Source organism: Brassica rapa, chromosome A03, assembly GCF_000309985.2.
Source record: "Brassica rapa cultivar Chiifu-401-42 chromosome A03, CAAS_Brap_v3.01, whole genome shotgun sequence".
In the NCBI taxonomy this organism is placed as follows: domain Eukaryota; kingdom Viridiplantae; phylum Streptophyta; class Magnoliopsida; order Brassicales; family Brassicaceae; genus Brassica; species Brassica rapa.
The window spans coordinates 35503727-35513508 of record NC_024797.2 but is presented as its reverse complement, the minus strand read 5'-3'; the positions used below and the strand labels follow the sequence as shown (position 1 = coordinate 35513508).

The 9782-nt window shown below is 47.4% G+C and overlaps 1 non-coding gene across 1 annotated transcript; it reads right to left on the bottom strand.

The window, feature by feature from the left end:
- Positions 1-1359: 1359 nt before the first annotated feature.
- On the bottom strand, positions 1360-1466 carry LOC117133158. The gene has a single exon (XR_004456999.1). It is a non-coding gene; the product is annotated as a small nucleolar RNA R71 (small nucleolar RNA).
- Positions 1467-9782: the final 8316 nt, after the last annotated feature.

The following is a 9782-nucleotide window of genomic DNA, read 5'->3' as shown; positions in this document are numbered from 1 at the left end:
GAAAATGCCCTGGCGAGTTTTTAACCTAGTAGATTATATACTGCCTAAGTGTTTTGACGGCAGGAGAGCTTTTTGGGTAGAGACCTTTTTGTTACAAGTTTTGGAGAGAAGATCACTTGTGATTGGAACTCCTTGTTATCATTTCTTTTCATCTATACTATGAGTTTTTATTTCTTCATTGTTATGAATTGCTTTGCTATGTCTGAGTAGTTCAATTATTAGATCCAGGGTTCAGATAGGTTTGTGTGATTAGCCCCAAACTATAGATCTGCCTTGTTGTGATATTCATGATAGATTTGTATTCATTGCTTGTTTTAGCCTTGCTAACTAGAACTTGATCATAGGATTGCATATTCAAGCACCCTTGTTATCCCATCCTGACATCTATCTATCATATTAGGACTGCTAGAGAGGGCTAACCGCCAATTTAGTATCTTAGTAGGGCATATCATACTCGCGCATAGGCCTGGCTAGAACCCGTCGATCGATGTCCTCAACTGACTATCGATCGACGTTGGCAAAGGTGTATCGGTCGACGTCCCAATAGGACCATCGATCAGCACTCTCTCGTTGTCGACATACTAACCGTTGAGACACGAGATCTAGCCTGTTAACCAGTGAAACATGCGACAGCTGATCACTGAGTTAAGCGATTGAGCTCTAATAAATCATACATGCAACAAATAGGCATCTATAGGTATTATAATCTCCAACACCTGAATAGTGGCCCTGCATCTAATATCATTTCCAACCAAGTTACGTTTACTAGTTACTTCGCTTGTTACTATTGCTATTTCATTTAAACATTTACAACTCTTAGAATTAATAAACACTATATTTAATTGTTCCCTAGCTCCTTGTGGATTCGATCCCTAAGTACTACATCTGAACCTCTTTTGATGAGAGTAACACTCCTTAGGGTAATTTGAGTGGTATCAAATTTGGCGCCGTTGCCGGGGAGCTTTGATCGCCATTAGATTTAGTTTTATTGATTCTTATTTTTTTCTCTACCCCCTTTCTAATAATCTTTTCTTGTCTTTTCAGGTGCATGCCCAGTGGTACCAGAAGCAACACAGAGAAAGACTTGCTGTTCTCAGACGATCCTGCTCACTTGGAACGCACCATCCGTAGAGGTCAATATTACACTCCCGTGTCCTAGATACCCTAGTCTGGGTTACCGCACGAGCATCCTATGGACCATCTGGAACGGTTCGAGGATCTAATCGCAAGCTCTTCAGATACACGCTGAATGGAGAAGCGATGCACTGGCTTAGGCAGTAACCCACATGATCTTTAACATCCTGGGCCGACATCAAGAATGCTTTCTTATGAAACTTCTTTGATGAGGCGCGCGCTGAAGAACTTCGGAACAAAATTTCCACATTCTAGCAGGAGGCTGGAGAGTCCTTCAATTATGCGTGGAATAGATTTAGGTTCTTCCAGCGAGATTGTCCACACCACAGATTTAACGAAGTGCAGCTGTTAAGCACTTTCTTCCGAGGTCTCGCCTTACAGTATCAAATGGCTCTTGATAAGGCGAGTGAAGGAAACTTCACTACTCGGAATCCGTTGGAAGCTGTGATACTTATCGAAAACGTTGCTAACAGCAGCTTCACCAAAAACACTGACTCTGAACGGAAGAAGTCTGTAGCCTCTATCGGGAAGGAACAGATTGACGAAGTACGAGCTAAGTTAGATGTGGTGCACGAGCTTCTTAGGAAGCAAGTCTGTTCAGCTGAAGGAAAAGTTGCAGGTACGGAAGGAGAAGAAAATGTGAACTACATCGGAGGTACCGGATTCCATAAATTTGGAAACAAGGGCGGAAACAGAAACTTCTTTGGAAATGGTCAAAGAAGTAACCAAAGTTCACAATTTCAAAAACCCTTCAACAACAGCAAAAGCTACTCGAACTCCTACTACCAGAATCCACCACCCCAGACTCAGGAAAGCAAGATCGAAGAGATGCTTGATCGAGTACTGTTGGGACAACAACAAATCACCGTGGATTTTAATGGTAAAATAGACTCTGCCTACAACAATCTGAACACCAAAATCGAGACCTTAGGGACTCAGGGGAGAAAACTTGAAACGCAAGTAATTCAGACGGGCGAGACTATAAAAGGCAAGAAGCTTTCGCTAGAGAGGCAGGAGCCGACAAAGGGAAAGACCACGTAAATGCCATCATAGACGATGATTTCTGGCAAGTGGTGAGAAATGAAAAGCTTGAGGAAGGAGACTTCAAAATCGAAAGCTCCATGAGTCTCGGCGGATCCCAATGGTGTTGACCGATGTCGATGAACTCGCATCGATCGACAGACCATGACGAAGATCGATGGACGGATTACTCCAGTCATCGATCGACGTTGTCCGCTAAATCGACTGATTGCAATGCAGTTCGAATTCTAACTCATGAAGAATTCGCAGCTAAGCATCCTCACCCACCCTCCCCTTTCTATGACAAAATCGATCGACCGGTTGAGTCAACCATCGATCGACAAAGTGAGTCCGACGTCGATCGTCACAACACACCTCCCATCGATCGACAGGCACCTCTGACATACCGAGTGTGGTTAACCTCAATCGATAATGATTATATCAACGCACTGAGACCACCACCTAAACCATTAGCTAGACCACCCGAAACAAAACCCAACCCTTTAAATAGTTCACCAGAACCAGTTCAAGAAAATCAAGAAACTGAAGGGAGAAAGTTAAGGAAAAGAAAGGAGAAAATTCCTAAGAACCTTAAGAGGGAAGCTAACGAGAAGGAGATGGATGGTTTCACTTAAAGAATCCTCAGAATCCCAATCGAAAAAGCTTTTGATGAAGCTTACTTCACACACCAGTTTTGGATGTTCTTCAGAGAAACTAAGGTAACTGAGGAGGACATTAGGAGAATGTTTCATCAAGTCAGAGAAAAGATGAAACACATGATCACATTGACGAAGAAGAGGGATCCTGGGAAGTTTGCAATACCATGCGTAGTCAAGGGTGTTGAATTTCCCCCATTCAATGTGTGACACAGGAGCATCAGTTAGTATCCTCCCTAGGATCATGGCAGACCAGCTTTGTTTGACCATCGAACCTTCAACAGAATCCTTCACATTCGTGGATCTTTCAGAAAAACGATCAGGAGCTATCATAAGAAATCTGGAGGTACAGATTGGTAATGCCATTGTCCCTGTAGATTTTCATGTCCTAGACAACGAGCTTAACTGGAACTCTTCACTTCTGCTTGGAAGATCTTTCCTAGCTACAGTAGGAGCTGTATGTGACATGAACAAAAACAAATTTTGTCTGACGCTGATAGAGCCCAACATCATCTACGACCCCATCCGACCTAAGAGAAAGGTTATTAATTCGGTGGATTACGGGAAAGAACTTGGCTTCATTGGCGCATGCCATTGTGGAGCAGAGTATAAATCGGAGTACGAAACAGAGTACTCGGAATCGATAGACACCCCCACTTTTCCATCGATCGGTTCCAATGAGTCAACTGTGGGAACCGAAATTCGCACTGTTGATTTCCGTTTAAATAAGGAAACTAAGAAAACCCTAGTTTCCCAGAGGACCCGGATATCTGTTAATTACCACACGTCAAGCAATCAGAACACGAGAATAACAACGATAAAGATAAGAAATCGAAAAGAGAGCAAAGTAGATCTTATTCCGAATCTGCGTATGAGCGTTACAACAAGGTATAAGCCTGGGCTCGAGAGCTGTCGGCGAGATTCCTAGTTCTAGCAACCCTAAGACGGCTAAACCTAATTGAGTCGCAGCTCGAAATAACAAAAACGGAAAGTTGCCTAAATTGCTCTAAGTGCTAAGTTTGCTCTGAAAAAGTTCTCCCACTGCTCCTCGCCTAGGACTCCTTATATACTAGCTCCAAGGTCGGTTTACGTTTTTACTCTTCTGCCCTTAAGCCGTCATAGCAAAAAATGGAGATATTCCATTTTTCCCGATCTTCACAATTATCTTCAAAACTTCCGTATTTATCCGCGGAAACTTGACATTTATCCTTCCTCGTGGGCCAAGCGTGAACCATGCTGTGGTTCACGGGCTTTTGATTAGGAAAATCGTAGGATGGGCCTCGAGTCGTGTTTTAGGTCCCTTTGGGCCGTCTTCCGACTCGACACGTTCACTACGAGTTTTCCGCGGTTTCTAATCGAAGTTTTGATCGATGGATTTAGAATAGCGGGAAACATGGACTGAGCTTACCACGGTCTTCGGGAGATAGCATTCGAAGGTTTGACGAGAATGCAAGGACTGGTGTCGCATCGTTGTTCGGAAAGGTTCAATCGCTACACCGCGACCGATCTTTGGCTCGAGCCCGGTCGCTACGTAGCGACCGAGCGGGACGATCGCTCGGTCGCTACGTAGCGACCGAGCTTGGCTCGAGCTCGGTCGCTACGTAGCGACCTGTTTCGAGCTTTCGTCGGACATCTCGATTCTTTCTTCCGCCAAGCTTTTTCGTAAAGTACTCTTCGGAGAAATTCTTATTTTCTTCTTCGGACGTTTTGACTGTTAAATTTGTCGTAACCGTTTTTGACCCCAACAGTTAGCCCCCCAGCCCGTTAGAGTTGTGACTCTAGCGGGCGGATAGATGGCTTTGTCAAGGTTAAGTGTATTGGACGAAATTTACAGTTGAAACTCCGCGGAAAAAAGTTGTCGAGGCGACATTCCGAACCCATACTTCTATAAGTAGTGAGCTCTTGTCATTCATTTTCTTCACACCTTTCCTCCTTCATTTTCTTCAAAAACCTCTCTAGTTTCATAACTTTCCTTTCAACATGTCTTCCTCCCAAGGTGGTAAGAAGGATTCCGACGTCGAAATGGGCGAGGCCTCTTCTCCGGCTCCGGTTCCAACTTCTCCGGCGGAAGTGCCGGCTTGTGTTGCCGGTCACCTTTCTTTCCGAGAGAAACTAGTTCGTCGCCAAGCCGAGAAAGAATTGGCTCAGACTGGCTCCGAGTTTCCGTCTTCCTCCGCGCAGGTCGTTGTCCCGTGTCATGGGACCGGGGTCGCGGCTCCTCCCCCGCAAGTCCTACCTGCGGGATCTTCCACGACTCCGATCCTCGTCGAGGACAAGGAGAAGGCCGCTGACTCTATGCCTCCGCCTCCAGCCAGAAAAGAAATCGTTCTGGCATTGCGTGCTCCTAGCGCTGTCCAGGCTACTCAGCCCAAGAGTCGGAAGAGGAAACTGGCCAAGAGCGGTGACGGGGAGACTTCGCAGCGAGATGGGTCGAGCCTAGCATCGGGGCTTCGCGGAAAGGTTTGTTTCTTGTTTGAATTCTCGATTGTCTTTCGTGCATTCTTTTCATGGACTTAGTCTTAAGAATTTTTACCGTTCGCAGTTCATATCGTTGATCGATGGGATGATCAGCGAATGTGGTTCTGAGACCAGTCGTCTTTCCGGGGAGTTGGTGGAGCTTCAGGGCAGATGGTCCGAAACCGAGGCTATGTTGACGGCTGTCGAGGACTCTCACTCTGCGAAAGTGTCGAAGCTCGAGGTTGCGATAGGAGAGCTTGAGAGGGACCTCGGGAAGACGGCGAGTTCCTTGCTTAAGGAAAAGAAAGCCAGGAAGGCCAAATCCTCGGAGGTGCGTCGACTCCAGCGTCAGATCGAGAGTGACGCTGGGCTAGCGCGCCGCGGGATCCAAGAAGCTACGGATGCCCTTCGTGCGGAGTTTCAGGCTCGCTTGGCGAAGATTTCTGCTTTCCTGGGTTCCCTCGAGTGTATCCGGAGCAGGGATTTCACTTTGGCGACGATTGAGGGCGGGATGGCCGTGGTTCGGTCGTTCCAAAGTGAGACTCCCCCGACCTTGGAGGCCGAAGAGGCCCGACTGTCCGGCTGCAAGGGAGATATGGCGGCCGAGGATGGCGATTTCGGTCTCATCCTGGCCGACCTGAAATCCGCTTGCTTCCTTCCGACGTGTTCAGAAGACCCAGAGGGGAAAGATCCGATGGTCGGAGAGAACGGAAGCGATGCGGCTCCAGGTTCGGACGAGGCGGCGGGTGAAGAGGGAGCGTAGGTTCTGAGGGTGACTTGGGCTAGATCTCTTGCGAGAGATTTGTTTTTTTTTTTATGTCTTTATGCTTCGGCCTTGAACGGCCTTGTTTGTATTTCGGGACTGGCCGTATGTGGCTTTGAATCCCTGCCGCTCCGCGGCTTTATGGTATGATAATCGGATATCGTTTTTTACGAATTTGTGAATACTGGGGAGGAAGGTGATGAGTTGTCGTCTCATATCCTTCTTCGATTGTGAAATGTTTTATTCGAGACCTGTTTCGAGAGTTCTTCCGCGAGATGTGAACTTTGCGGGGGCGCTGAAGGTATCGAACGTAAACACAGAGGCGTGGTTTAAGAATCTCTTATCTTTTGATATCATGCCTTTGAGATGTTAGAGACCAGTGCGCTGGGTTTAGGGCAAGACCTAGGTTTACTTTCGGTTTAAGGATTGTGCGGCGACTAACCGGCTATCGTTCTTCCTGTCGCGATTTCTTCCTGATTCGTACCGATGTAAAGTCCGCGAAAAGTTCTCGGCTTATACGACTTGTTTGATACGAATCGAGCAACTCTCCGGAGACCGGAAGTGCTGGACCAAAATTTCGGATTTCTTTTATAGCGCTATTATCCTTGTGTCGGATGTAAGAGAGTCATCTTCATGAGATGGCTATGTCTGTTTAGGACGTTTGTGAGTTCGATGTGATCAGCATCGGACTTGGTGGCGTGTGCCGTTGTTTTGATTAATTTGCGCAAAATAAATGTTAATGTGTGCGTATATGTGTTTTTTTTTGTGGAGATTTCGTTTGCTCGGAAGAAACCATCTTTGAGGCATCTTTTGCGACGTCTCGCGATGCTAAAGGTTTGATTCTCCCAAGCGGCCGAATAATCTCCGAAGACCTCGTGTGGTTTCACGGGTGAGGATGTTTTGATAAGTCGAAAACACCAAGAGTGCGGTCAGAAGTTTTTTGATTTTTTTGGGAGTATACGAGTATACGTACCCACTCCCCCCCTTTTTTAATGAGGGGGGACAGCTGAATTTGCCTTTCGGCAAACTGCCTACGTACTCCTTGCGGAGATCAAGCCGTCTCGTAGTTCAGTGATTGCGAGTTGGTTCGTTTAGTGATAGTATTTTTTGAGATGCATCGCATTCCAGGTTCTAGGGATTTTTACGCCCTGCATGTTGGCTATTTCGTAGGAACCTGGTCGGACGACTTTTTCGATTTTATAGGGACCTTCCCAGTTTGCTCCGAGTTTTCCCGCGTTTCGTTCAGCGGTGTTTTGGAAAACTTTGCGAAGGACCAGATCTCCCTGATTGAACCTACGATTCCGTACGTTGGAATTATAGTATCTTGCAGCGGCGTGCTGGTAGTTTTGAATTCGGATGAGCGCTCGATCCCGGCGTTCGTTAATGAGGTCGAGATCGTCCAAGAGCATAGCATTGTTGAGTTCCTCTCGTTCGGGTAAGAGCCTTCTTCGAACACCGGGAAATTCTACTTCTGCGGGAATCATGCACTCCGTCCCGTATACCAAGGCGAAGGGAGTCTCTCCCGTTGCTCGCCTTGGGGTGGTACGGTGAGACCAGAGGACTCCCTCGAGTTCGTCGGCCCATCTTCCTTTTTTGGCCTCCAAGCGTTTCTTCAGTCCGTCGAGAATGGTCTTGTTGATTGTTTCAGCCTGTCCGTTGCACTGCGGATATCTGGGAGTTGACTTGTTGAGTCGTATCTTCCACTTTTCGCAGAACGCCTCGAATCGGGTGGAAATGAATTGAGACCCGTTATCGGTTACGATTTCGTAAGGAACTCCATGCCTACAGATGATGTTTCTCCATACGAAATTCTCGACTTGGACGTCTTTTATGCTCGCGTACGAGTCGGCCTCTACCCATTTCGAGAAGAAATCGGTAAGCACTAGAAGGAACCGCTTTTGCTTTGAATTATGCAGAGGTCCGACAATATCCATGGCCCAGCGCATAAAGGGATAGGGCGATGTGATGGAGGAAAGAACTTCGGCCGGTTGTCGGATAGTTGGCGCATGTCTTTGGCATTTTTCGCATTTTCGTGCGAATTTCTCGCAATCTCCGATCATTGTTGGCCAATAGTACCCATGGCGTTTGATTTTCACGGCTAGTGACCTTCCGCCGGAATGGTTGCCGCATGAGCCGGAATGTATTTCCTCCATCACTTTCCTTGCCTTTTCTCCTTCCAGGCACGTCAAGAGTGGTCCGGAGAATCTCCACTTGTAGATTTCGCCGTCCACTGTTACGTAGCGTGCGGCTTGTGTTCGGATCTTACGAGCTGACCATTTTTCGGCGGGCAGTTGCCCGTCGATAATGTAGTCTCGAATCGTCTGAAGCCATGGGGTATCACAACCGTAATCGGATTGCTCCGATGGTGGAGGTATCGTGATCTCTTCTTCCTCGTCGTCTTGACCTTCTATGAGATTGACAACGACTGGCGGTCCGATACTCGGATGTTCGATGAATTCGACCGGAATTACCCTTTTGAGTCCTGGATCGGAACTTGATGCTAAGGCCGCGAGGGCGTCCGCCTGGACATTCTCGGAACGGGGGATCCGGGTAAGGGCGAAACAGTCGAAGTCTTGAGCTAGACCTTGGACCAGCTTGAGGTATGCGTCCATCCGTTCGTCTCTGGCCTCATATTCTCCGCTGAATTGACTGGCCACTAACTGGGAGTCGCAGTAAGCATGGAGATTACGTATTTTTAAGCCGTGAGCCAAACGTAGACCTGCGATCAATGCTTCGTATTCGGCCTCGTTGTTTGAGGCATGGAATTCCAGTCTGAACGATTGTTCCAGGATCTCGCTCGTTGGAGATGTGAGACGGATCCCGATACCTGATCCTTGCTTGGATGAAGATCCGTCGACGTGGAGGAGCCAGGTGGAATTTGGTTCTTCGTTGGTTATTGCTCCCGCTGGAAGTTCGACCAAAAAGTCTGCGAGCACTTGTGACTTTGCGCTCGTCCTTGGTCGGTATTCGATATCGTACTCGCTCAACTCGACCGCCCACTTGGCCAATCGGCCCGATTGACTCGGGCTATGCAAAATTGTCCGTAAGGGAAAAGTCGTTAGGATAACAATCGTGTGGGATTGGAAATACGGTCGTAGTTTTCGGGCCGATGTTACGACCGCGCATGCCAATTTTTCCATCAACGGATACCTAGATTCGGCATCGAGCAAGGTTTTGCTTATGTAAAAAATAGGTCTCTGTTCTCCGCGTTCTTCCCTGATCAGGACTCCGCTTACGGCTGTTGCCGATACCGCGATGTATAAGAATAAAGGCTCCCCTTCCACGGGTTTTGCGAGGACTGGAGGAGTAGCTAAATAACGCTTCAGCTGCTGGAAGGCGTTTTCGCACTCTTCCGTCCATTCGAACTTTTTATTCCCTCGCAGGACGTCGTAGAAGGGTAGGCACTTATCTGTTGATCGTGAAATAAATCGGTTAAGTGCTGCGATTCTGCCGGTCAGTCTTTGGACTTCCCGTTTATTCTTCGGCGAAGCCATCTCGATTAGAGCGTTGATCTGTTTTGGATTTGCTTCGATACCGCGGTTGGTCACCAAGTAACCGAGGAATTCTCCTGATGCCACGGCGAATCTACATTTCGTCGGGTTGAGCTTCATGTTATGGGAGTTTAGTTGTGCGAAGCATTCTTCGAGATGTGACACGTGATCTCTTGCTTTGAGGGATTTGACAAGCATGTCGTCAATGTAAACTTCCATCGTTTTTCCGAGTTGTTTGGAGAACATTCGGTTCACGAGTCG